Genomic DNA, 13,117 nt, shown 5'->3' with positions numbered 1-13,117 from the left:
TGCGTGGCACAGGGTTGGGTGATTTTAGGGGTTGGCTGTAGGCCTGCAGCCAACCGCTGGCCAAAGGCTGTGAGCGGAGCTGATCGGATTGACAAAAACCATAGAAACTCACTGATAAAATAAAAAGTTACTGGGACTTTATAGTTAGGAAATATAATTAAAAATTACATAGAAATTGACTCAAAAAAACAACGGTTACAGGGATGTTATAGTTAGGCTCACATTTCAAACACACAAAACCATAGAATTTCAGTTGTTATAGTTGGAGGTCTTTCAATTAACTATAACTCATGCCCTCGCCCTGCACTGCTAATTACTCCAGATATTGCAACACTTATGACATCTTTGATAATCATACATAATATCATTGTAAAATCTGCAGTAAAGCTATTGAGTAGAAAACTGTGCATGGCAGGGGTGGAATATATAGTTACCTTAGGGCACGGGTTATAGTTACTTGAAATAACTATAACAACTGAATCCATGTATATCTATATATATATCTATATATCTATCTATATATATATATAAATATATAAATATATATATATATATATATATACATATATATACATATATAATTCTCAACAGATGGAACAATATCCACCCGACGGCTGCACCAATCCCTTAGTCAAATCCCCTTTGTTAAGACGAAGTAAAGTTCAACAGTTCAGAGTTGAATAGTATCGAGTTAATTCCATATAATGTTTTCACAGAGCCCTGCAACGAGTGTCAACGCGTTTCGGCAAAACGCCTTCTACTGGACAAACTCGGCCATAAAACAGGCAACATATATATGGGTTCAACTCCATCATTTGTTTTCATTACATTCTAGTGTGATCTAATGCAGTGGCCATCTTTGAACATGCAAGAAATTAAAGTGGATCAGCATATAAATGCCCAGTTCTAACTCAACAACATTAACATAAACTGCTTCCTATAATCTGGACATTGAGCCATTCTATATCCCACACATATTTCATTAATTCATAATCCATATCAATGATGTGATAAAAACTTCACTGATGGTTCTAAATCTCATTAATATATTTACCTAATGTTAAACAAAGTCCTTGCATATGAATCTATCATCAATATCTCAGTGTCATACCAAAATTAACATTATAAAAGGCTTATATTATTGCACATTTCGGACCACTGTCATCAATTTCTCTTAATTAACGATTTTCCATCTATTCTATTAAATATTTATAAGATTTATTCTTCAATATTAGTTTTTATATAAATATTTTAAATATTTTAAATAATTTAAACATTTAAATATTTTAAATACTGTAAAATATTGTAGACAGTTAGTAAATGCAATTCTATCAGCAAAGTAGCTAAAATTCTATAGTTAAATGCTAAAGTGACTTCCATTGTTGTTACAATTTTACAGTGAATAAAATCACAATCGTTGTTGAATTCATGATCTGAAACCCATCATAAAGTGTCAAGTGCAATAAATATATACAGATAATCACAATATATAGCTAAACCGTACTCAATGTTTTATCTTTTGTATAACCTTTGTCTTTAATGACAACCTATATTTTAGCCCCTATCTGTGATCATTTTGTTCTTTTAGGTTTTTAGATTTACCTTTACCTCTCAAAATGTCTACAAATCCTGACCTAGGAGTGATGAATTTATATTGTAAAACAGATCTACTCTATTTCAATCTTTATTATAAAATTATAATTAATGCACGTATCAAAGATAAAAAAGCCACAGGATAAAGTGCAAAGTGCTGATTAGACAAAGCCATTTCTATATTGAATTATCTGTCTATCACAAGTGAAGAACAGTGATGGAGACTTATATCTATACATCTACTCTTCTATAGATTAAAAGGGAGGAAATAATTCTAAAGGGAAGAAGACGTTAGAATTGAAAGATCAAAAAATCAAACAATCAAAAGGTCAAAAGACCGAAAAATCAATCACGGACAGACATATGTTCTTATCTATTCTTCAAAATCACATACACCATTAAAATCACCCCTTGTAAGAGTCAAATATAGAAATTATATTATGTACAAAATCCAATATGGGCACACTATTATACCACTTCAGACCCATCTCCTAATGTTTCATAAATGGAATACAAGTTCTATACTTTCTCATAAATGGACATGTAATTCCGCATCAAGATTATGTCCCCAGGGAGATTCTGAACCAAGTAGTAAAATCATCTTGGATTCCATTTGTCTGAGCTCAGAGGTTCTGTCGCCGGCCCTAGGATTGTTTTTAATGTATTTAATACCATGAAATATTAGTGTACTAGAATCCCCTTTGTGTATATCCCAAAAATGTTTAGCCAAGGGAAATGTTCTGTCTTGATTTTTAATGGCTCTAAAATATTGTAAGAATCTAACTTTTAACTTGTGGATGGTACTGGCAATATATTTTTTTTGTGACATCCACATTCAACAACATAAACCACAAATTCAGTATCACACGTCATACGATCCTTGATGTCACAATATCGTCCATCAAAAGTTTGGTATCTCTGCATGTTTTGTGCATATTTGCACGCCTTACAGTGGCCACATTTCCAAAACCCCAGACTTTTTTTGCTCAACCAGGATGTATTTTCTTTTGTAGAGAAGAAACTTCTAGTCAAATGATCCCCTAGTGAGCGAGACTTATGAAAGGTTATGGATGGATGTGGGTCAATAATATCCCTAATATTGGGATCATTCTGTAAGATGTGCCAGTTCTTTTGTAGTATGGTTTTCAAAGAGCCATGTTGTTGATTGTATTGTAGAAATATTCTAGGGGACAGTTGTTTTGTCTCACTGTTTGTGGGTGTATTGTTAAAAAGTAACTCATCTCTACTCTTATATTTGACTCTCTTCTGTGCATCCACCAAGATTTTGAGAGGATATCCTCTGTTTAGAAATCTTTCTGTCATTGTCCTAATTTCTAAATCATATCTACTCTCATCTGAGCATATTCTGCGAGCCCGCAGAAACTGGCTATATGGTATACTCCATTTCAATGTCGTGGGATGTCCACTATTGGTATGCAAGATGGAATTGCATGCCATGGGTTTGCGATAGATGGTGGTCTCTAACTGATCATTTTTCACTTATAGTAAGACATCTAAGAATTCAATTGTCTCTCTCCTGAAAGTAGTTTCCAAATGAATATTAAATTGAATATCATTCAGTATGTTTATATATTCCAGAAGTAATTGATCAGAGCCATCCCAGATGATGAAAAGATCATCAATATATCGCACCCACAGTACAACCCTATCCATATAGATGTTATTATTCTCAGACCATGCGACCTCTTTCTCCCACCAGCCCATATATAAATTGGCATACGTGGGAGCAAAAGAAGCCCCCATAATCATACAATCATATATATATATAAAGTACAGTTTAACTACTAGTAAACTTGTAAATGCAAGCAGTACCTCATTTGAAAAAAGTAGAGACTGATTACATGTAACGTGAATTGCAGGACTAATTGTGGACTAATTTGAGGGCCTGTTGCCAAAACATGTGAAAAACACTAAAGCTTCTCTTTGTAATACATTAATCACCCGTGTATTTCTGTATAGATTTCAACGTTAAAGAGGTCACATGTAGTGCTGTGAATAATGTCTATTTACACTAGAGATTTATAAACTGCACATATTTATTTTCAGAAGTTCAGTGAACTTTATGAGATATTATACATTGTTGTAGAATGTATAATCTCTGGCTGACTCACAGATGGCTATTGTATAAGTATTATTGTAAGCATTGTTAAAATGGTTGACGCCATTCTGTTCATTTCAGAAATATGTGTAGGGAACTTTTACATGCTGCAGAGGGTTGTCCATAGGTCCAGGTTGTGCATGCCTTATCACTGGCTAATCTGTAGATGTGAAGCAGTTCACTTAAAATCTCTGACAGATGAGAGATTTAACAGACACATCTCACTAACTTAAATAATGACCATACACTGTTTTTGAATGGTTTTCTAAATTCAAGAAGTTGCTGACCGCATTACTGTCTACAGAGCCTTCCCGTTTGAGGGCTATACATGTGTGTGTAAAAAGAAATAGTATGAAACAGAAACAGAATTTATTTTAAAAAATGAGAAGTTTGACATTTTTTAAAAGATACACTGGTAAAAATAATATACCAATTATTGTAAAGGATGTTTTGCTAAATTATATTATGACATGAAATAGGCAGAAGGATGCACCACCTCTTCTTTAAGGGCTCTCTGAGGTCATTAACCATTCCCTTCATAGTCTTATTAGATCAACCAACAACACAGTGCTCTAGACTTGAAAGATATTGCTTGTCTGTTCAAGTATAACGCACAGTTACCCACCATAGTGTCTGGATAAGTCAGAACTCACTCAGTATATCACTGTGAATATGATGAAGATTTGATCCACTGAACAGAAGCACACTGAAAAATAACAGTCTAATGTTACCATTGGAGGAAAATCATAATACTACAATCAAACAAATGATCTGCAGGTTCACTTGACACAAGTGATACTCCCAACAGTACACATGCTGATTATTCTTCAGCCTTTACTAGTGTCTTTTTATTCTGACATTTCTAAATGGATATACCCTGAATACGTCTCTACATGAACATGAGATAATAGTTTGGTTGTCTATCAATATACTTAGGACAGAAATATCATCATACACAAATATTGTGGCCTATTTATTGAGGACAAAAATAATGTGAAGGTAAGTATCTTACTCTGGTAGCAATAGTGAGGACAGAATCCCATCCCGAAGACATTTCCTATTTTCTTCATAACTTTAGTAAGCACAAGGAGTACAGGTTAATAAAGGAGGAATCCAGCTCTTCTGGATGAGGAAACATCATCCACAGTATATGGTAGTGATACTCAAAGTATGGCCCGGGGGTTTGCATGTAGCCCTTCTAACCCTTACCTGCGGCACCCGGTTAACAACAGCACTGGGCTAAGTGATCATTTTCAATCATTCATTGAGACACATTAATTCTCCCACCATGTCATTAGTAAACTAAGAGGCAAGTCAGTTGTTATGTTCACTCTTTGAGTAGCCTGGGTTCATATGGTACATGAACACCATTATAGTTTATTAACTCAAACACAGTAAAGGTTTTGTACAGCTCACAACCTGAATTTATGTATTTTGCTTTTGGCTTATAGGTGACATTTTCCACACAAAAAGGGAAAGTGAAATAATACAATTTCCTAGGATCACACAATTTTGTAAAATGGGAAAGCCTGGATTAATAACAGATTTTTCTGGTTTCACGTTGTGCAATTTAGTCACTAGGGGCCAGATGTAGGAAAAAATCAAATTGCGACTTGCAATTTGCGAGACTGTGCGACTCGCAAATTGCAAGTCACAATTTGACATGCAGAAAGGTGTCTCAGACACCTTCTGCAACTCGCAATGGGGTCGCAAAGACCCACCTCATAAATATTTATGAGGTGGGTCGCAGTTTGCGACCCCATTGCGAGTATAGGCACTCGCTAACATGGAGGCCTGCTGACGTCAGCAGGCCTCCATGTTAGCGACCTGCCTTTTAAATAAAGGTTTTTTTTTTTTTTTGAAGTGCAGCCCGTTTTCCTCACAGGAAAACGAGCTGCATTTCAAAAACATCCGAAACCTTTTGTTTCGTTTTTTTCAGGGCAGGGAGTGGTCCCTTGGACCACTCCCTGCCCTGAAAAAATAATTTGGGGTCCATTCACAAAGGGGAAGGGGTCCCATGTGGACCCCTTCCCGTTTGCGAGTGGGTTACCGTCCACTTCAAGTGGATGGTAACTGCGACTCCATTTGCGACCGCGTACGCGGTCGCAAATGGAGTTGCATACCACTCCGACTCGCAAATAGGAAGGGAACACCCCTTCCTATTTGCGAGTCGCAAATGCATATTGCGAGCCGGTAACGACTCGCAATATGCATTTGTGCATTGCAAACCCACGTTTGCGAGTCGCAAACGGCGATTTTCACTGTTTGCGACTCGCAAAAGGGTTGCTACATCTGGCCCTAGATGTATATGTTTTGCTTCTTTACACCCACCTTACCATCATCTGACTTCACCCTCCCCAACCCCATGGATCTCCACCCATCTACCCCTCTTGACCACCACTCTGCTCCCATCAATGCAACCCTCAGTAAGATCAGAGACCAAACGTTTGCCCCCTGCAAAAATGTTTGTTTACCCATGGTATATGGCATGCTTTGTCATGGGCTACCTCACCTCACCCCACCCTGGTAAGATTATACTATAAAGGGTGGACTCAGTCTTGAGTTACAAGGATGTTGTTGACAAATGTAATGCCTGGATAGATCAGGGATCCCGATAATAAAAATACCTGAAGGATTCCCCTTTGCTAGTAGGTGCTCTAAGTATGGTTAAAAACCTACAACTGGGCTGGTCTAGGTGCTATACCCTTTTCATCCATTCACCTACCAACATGTTTTTGCTCATTCCATTACCTAAAAGAAGATCAAAAGCACTCTCCAGAGCTACAAAAGAATCCCTATTCTGTATCTCCATGCAGGTAAGAGTAGAATTTCCTACCTTCATCCAGTAAGTTATGTCATACCAACTGTGGCAGTTATTTACATGTTGGTCTGGCTCAACGGTGGTGACTCCTATGGTACCACATGCATTTCCCTCAGCTAATTCCCTGATGTATCCAGGTATTGCATTTATCAAGAATTCCCTCATATCTCAAGGTTGAGTCAACCTTCGTAGCATTGTCTGACCAGGGTGAGGTGAGGTGGTCGATAATGAAGCATGTCACTCTGTGGGTGATGCATCCTCATCCAGGAAAGATGAATTCAGTTCTGGATCCTAACTTATGGATAGGACAGCACAAATTATCTGTCCTCCTTTTATTACCCTATACTCTTGTGCTTACTGGTGTTTGAAGGATGTGTGGTATGGATCATCTCTATCTTGCCTCTTTTTGTGGTAATATTATAAATAACATTCCTTAAGTAAGACCATTGAACAAAGTGATGATTCCTGAACTACAGGACATTTTAGTGATCTCTAGCCCATACTATCAGGATATGCTAATAAAGATTTCATGGCAATGAACCAATTGCTTTAGGATGTAGCCCCTAAAAAAGCCAAAGAGAAACAGAAGCTCACCTCATCAGCTCCGTGGTTCTTCCTGGAACTCTCCCTAGAATGAAAACACTGTAAAAGCATGGAAAGAATGTGGAGAATGCAGTTTTGGAACAAAGATGAAGTAGTGCACAAACAGGCCTTATGCAAATATAATATCAACATCACACTGGCACAAAGTAATTTCTATACTCAAAAGAGTAGAGAAGCTAGTAACAATGCTAAGGAAATCTACAAAATTATGTCCTGTTTTATGGACACAAAAGTACAAATCCCACCTCTTGCATCTAACCCATTCTCCGCAGAGGGCAGGGGAATTCTTTGAAGAGAAGTGAAAATTGTCAAGATTCGGAGAAACATATTGTCTTTGTGTTCTGCACCCCCATGCTGTCCTTCCTCCGGAAAATAAGCTTCTATCTTTTGTACCTCCAGGTGAGGAGGAGGTGAAAGCTTTTTTGACCTGAAAATCTGGCTCACCTCTAGACCCATGTCCCCCCAGAGGCAGATTGTTGACACTATTTGTCCTATATATCTAAGCCTGATTAGCTCATCCCTGCAGACAGGCATTGTCCCACATATGGAAAAAGGCCAGTGTCATACCCCTATTAAAAAATGACAGCTGGGAGTAAAGTCTTGCCTATTTTCAGACTGTTCTCTCTTCTTCCTGCCAATTAAAAAAATCTTGTAATCTATTGTCAAAAGTCAACTCTCTGAGTTTGTTGAATCCCATAATCTTCTCCCACCTTCCCAATCTGATTTCCATGCATGTCACAGCACCAAAACTGAAGCTACATTCTGGAAATTACAGATTACATCAAGTTGACCTTGGACCAGGTTCAAAATACCACCCTGGTTTACTAGATCTTTTGACAGCATTTGATACTGTCTCCCACAATATTTTACTTCAAAGCTTGACTGATATCAGATTTAATCGACTGCCTCTGAAGTAGCTCACTTCCTTTTTAATGACAATAGACTAGTTGGTGTGGATGAATCCATACTCCTCCAATGCAAAAACCCTCAAATGCATTGAGCACCACGGATCAGCACTGAGTTCCACACTATTTAACATATGCATGTCCCCACTAGCCTCCCTGGTGGTCATTTGATATAAACAGCTTGCAGATGCTACTCAACTAATTCTTTCGTTTTCATATTGAGATGTCCTGGATGCTGCCAAGGAATCATTCCCTGTCTGTAGGGCTGTCCTGAGCTGGCTTAAAGATAATCATTCGAAATGCAATGCAATCCTGATAAAACTGTAATTCCTCTCTTCAGTCCTAATCTAGATTTTTGATGACCAACTTTCATTCAAGTCTCAAATTCTCTCTGTAGTGAAAAGTTGCTTCTAGATCATTAAGGAACTTAAAATATTCTTAGCCTTTCTGCCTTAGGAAGCCAGAACAACTGTAGTCAAAGCTTAAGTTTTATCCAGACTGGATTACTTCAATGTTTTATTACTGGGCATACCGCTATCCCAGATCCAACGCCTTCAGGTAGTGCATAACACGGCAGCTCACCTTCTCTTAAATCTTCCCAAACCGCAACCTAACATTTTCTTATGTCAAACAACTTCACTGGCTATTAGTTACCAAGAGACTTATGTTTAAAGCTTCAGTGCTTACCTGCCATGCTCTACACAGCACAGGACCACATTACCTGAATTTGAGAATTTGGCATTACCATCTAGATAGGGACTTATTCTCTGGAATAGCTCAGCTGATAATGGTACAGTGCTCTAAAAAAACAAGGCAGGGTGGTTTGTCTTTCTCTGTCCGTGTGGCCAAGATTTGGACCCTCCTTCCCATTCAACTCAGATGCTTGTCAAATTAAATTACCTTTGGTAAACTATTAAAAACTCACCTATTCATCCAGTAACCCTTTTTCACCATCATGGTTACATGTCTTAGCACTTACACACTCCATGAGTACCTGAGCGCTCTATAAGTTGTATTATTCACTCATTCAATGTTAGCATCATTTAACAAATCTGCACAAAACTTTACAAAAATAGTTCATCTACTATGGCTCCTTCATAAGAAGTTTCTCCATGATTTATCAAGTGAGGGTGAGAAAAAGGGGATGGAAGAAGATATTGCTATTCCATTTTAATTCTCATAAGACATTTTGCTCTCCAATACAGAAAGAAAACATCAGAACAGAGATACTCCAAATTTGGCAGAATGTTAGACCTTTACACAGAAAGAGTGTTTTTCCTTACATAGGGTTAGTCAATTCAGTAGTTTTTGAAAAATTATAGTTTCAAAAGGTGCTCGTGGACATGAAAAAGGTAAGCACCAGAAACAATTAGTGATATCTGGAGCATTGGCGCACAGATATGTTTTGATATATCAGTTTAAAGAAGCCTGTTTAATTCTGATTGGCTGTCATAACATGAACAATATGTTGTGACTGCCATTACAGGACTCAGGAACATAGTCCTTGCATCCTGAAAATTAAGTAAATAGAAAAAAATAATGGGCAGGATGAGCACACACTGACCCCCAGGGGAAGTTACATGGTGGGGGGAGGTCACCAAGTGACCCTGTTAATTGAATGGCCACAACATGAACAACATTAATTGACTAACTAAAGCTTGTGTATTTTAGTGTTTGGGGGATTTTATTGAGGTTAGTTCGTGTCTCACTTCAACTCCTTACTATAATATCACTAAACCTTAGTTTTTTTTGCGTGAATATTGATAAGTATAGATTTTTTAATCTTAACGCCTATCCAAGTTCCTTGACGATATATGTCATCAATGTACATACATTTTGAGTGAATTACAGTAGATCTACACTTACCTATACATTGACCAAAATATTTTTGTTTGATGATGTTTTGTCCATGTGAAATTTATCCATTAAACCGACTAATTTCCCAGCTCTGGGGAGGTAATTAATTGGCTGCTGATATTCTTGCAGTGTTTTTTTTATAGCACATCCATTGTCTTCAAGCATTTGATGAGATTATAAACATGATCAGTTTTCAACATAATTACTCGTGCTCCAGAGATTATGACAAAATAACGTTTTGTCTACCAATATAATACATTCCACATTCTAAAATCATGAAATATTCGGAATTAGCAACAGATGCACAAACTGATGTGCAAACAAGTTTTTTTAATTGCATAAGAGTGTCAATGGGGGTCCTTTCGTGGCATGGTTTCCACCACGAGCATAGCAGCTAAAATCTGTGTGAAAGTGACTCCAACTCAGAACGGAAAGCAACAGACAGAGAAGGCAGAATCACATTTTATTGGTTATTTATTTGGAAGCCATTTATGGACCCCAATGCAGAAGCTCTTTATGTCTAAAAGATGTCAGCAATTTGATGTGGTACATCTATGTTACTGAGAACATGTTCATTTCTCTATAGCAGTGGTTCATAACCTGTACCCAAGGACCTCTGGGCATCCGCAGGGCCTACACATGTGGTCGTCGACTGTGTTACAAAACAAATAATATTAAAAGGAATACTTGCACATTTTTTAAAAAAGTATATAAAATAAAGAAGCAAAATTGATAATGTGAAAACGTTTTCTATATTTGATTGTGAATTAAACACAATATTTCAATATTTGAGCATTTGTTTGGTTTATACTTGTCTCGCTACTTTTGTGGATTGTTTTCAAGTTCAAATCATAAAAATTGTTTAGGCTGGGGCTCCCAAGCGGCCAATAATGACTCATTGAGGGTCCCCGAATTTCAGAAAAGATTATTTGGGGCTCCACAGAAGTCAAAAGTTTAAGAGCCGCTGGTTTAGGGCATCAAAATGACAGGTGCTCCACTTGAGCTTGATGGATGAAATGATGTCCCAGAGAAAAAGTGGATGAAATGATGTGTGAACCGGGCGGCCTACAGAGTCCCTTATGCCAACACTGCCATCTCAGTCAATGTGGTTGGTTCCGGTGATGGCAAATTTGATACCCCTGGTCGTCAGCGATGGCCTCGTCAGTCTTCTCTGGTTTAATTCAGATATACTACTTCTAGGATTTGAAGACTAGAGCTGCAAGCTGTGATTTGTCATAAAACATGCGTCTCTCCCACACTCAAGTTAAGATGAGAATTCTAAATTTCACTTGTTCTCCAACTAATTCCATTTTGGGTCTGCTTTCGCGAATGGAGGAGAGGAGGTAGTGAAAGCAGTGCATGGCCTTGTGTGCTCGACTTTTACTGTTGGTTAAGGACCAATATTATGGACACATTAAACCCTTGGTTAAAAATGAAACAAACTGTCTTCTCTTGCATGTCTCTGTGTTGATTTAATATGAACCATTTTAAGAAGCGCACTTTGATTATATCCGGCACGCACTCTTCTGGTTGCTAATTGTTAAACACTGCATGTTCAGTATTGAGAATTGTAATCTCGTAAAATTGCAACATGCTGTCGACATTAAAGAGCTAATTGTTACCACACCTTGTACCGTATGTTTCAGCATTAACATTGTGCGGTCAAACTTACTCTGATCTTTCCGTTTAAAACAACTATGTTTGTTGTTTCTTGTAATCCTGGTTGTTTATTTTCCTGCCGAGTAATTTGAGGCTGGTATGGGGATTATTGGATCTCAGCTAGATTTCAGTAGCATTCAAGCTATAGCTTCTGCTAGATTGCTAGAATGATATATATATATTACTGTACATAAAACTACTGATTAAGTTTATGGCATATTTTATTTATGAAGAGGTATGAAATTAACACGAGGAACTATGTACAAGTCCCTTTTTACTAAAATTGTGTTTTTTAATTTAACATTATTTCTGTCCTCCATTATGTATTATATAGATCAGTCAGTTGGCATCGATAATGATTCTGTGATCTATTTTTTTTCTCACTTTGGGAATAGTGGAAAAAAGAAATCTCTCCAACAACATCCTATCTGCTTCTCTCTTCATCTGGCATTCAGTGGTGGATGCACTTTAACCCCCGAGTTAGCGGAAATGGCATATGATGGCCTCGGTGACATCACCTTCCATTGGCCCCTAATGACATTACAGCAAGTAACGTCACTGCTGTTTGACCCCAAAAGCAGCAGGATAATTGGCATTGCTTTACCAAACAAACACACTGTGATCAATTAAATAACAAAAGACAGGTCTATTTAGTTAGGTCTATTTACTTACCACCCTTGATATACCAAGAATACAGGTGCTATGTAATAGACATGGGCTTCGCTAGGCCAAGTGTGAAGCCATAACATAACCACATGTAGGTACCACATGATGAAATGCAATCTAAAATGCCCAGCTGAAGCTACAAATGCTGATGGAAAGCTATGACATACTCACCTATATCATCATGCATCCAGGCACATCCATCTCATCATTTGCCTAGCAAAGGCTTGGACTCCCACTTTTAGCTGCATATGAACACACAATGTACCAAAATGCCAGCCACAGCCACAAATACCTCATACACATCTGAAACGCATACAGTCAATAGAGGTGGTTCCAAGATGACTTTGCCTTTAGGAAATGCAAGCCCTTTTTTCAGATTCAATGATATGAACTTTGCTGAGGCTTTGAGCAATGCCTATATTAAATTAAACCTATCAAGACTAGTAAATTGGATGCTATATTCAGTGCCTTAAATTTACAGGATGTCCCAGGTACTGTGTGCGAGTGCTTATTTAATTTCAAAGGGAGCACATCAGCACTTCTCAGCAGGAATATCTTTTATGTGAAAGTAAACAATATCAAGCAGGTCCTGAGACAGTGTTATATTATAGGTTTTTAGTGAGTACTTGCACTTCTTGTTTTCCATTTTAAGCTCTGTCTGTATTTCAGTATTTCCACTTCCTTCTTTATTGCTCGAAAGTGCAAGAAGCATCGGTACTCATGGTAATGCTTGAGTCACTTTCGTCTCCTAAAAAAACACATCCTCCGCAAACTGGAGAATTAATTTTATCCCCAAACTATAACTCGGGCCTCAAGTAATTTTTCTCTGGATTTTACATTTCGCACGCAACCACATTGACTCCATTGGCATTTATTGGGCTTGTTTGTGATTAT

Source organism: Pleurodeles waltl, chromosome 12 (genome assembly GCF_031143425.1).
Source record: "Pleurodeles waltl isolate 20211129_DDA chromosome 12, aPleWal1.hap1.20221129, whole genome shotgun sequence".
NCBI lineage: Eukaryota > Metazoa > Chordata > Amphibia > Caudata > Salamandridae > Pleurodeles > Pleurodeles waltl.
This window is presented reverse-complemented; position numbering follows the sequence as displayed.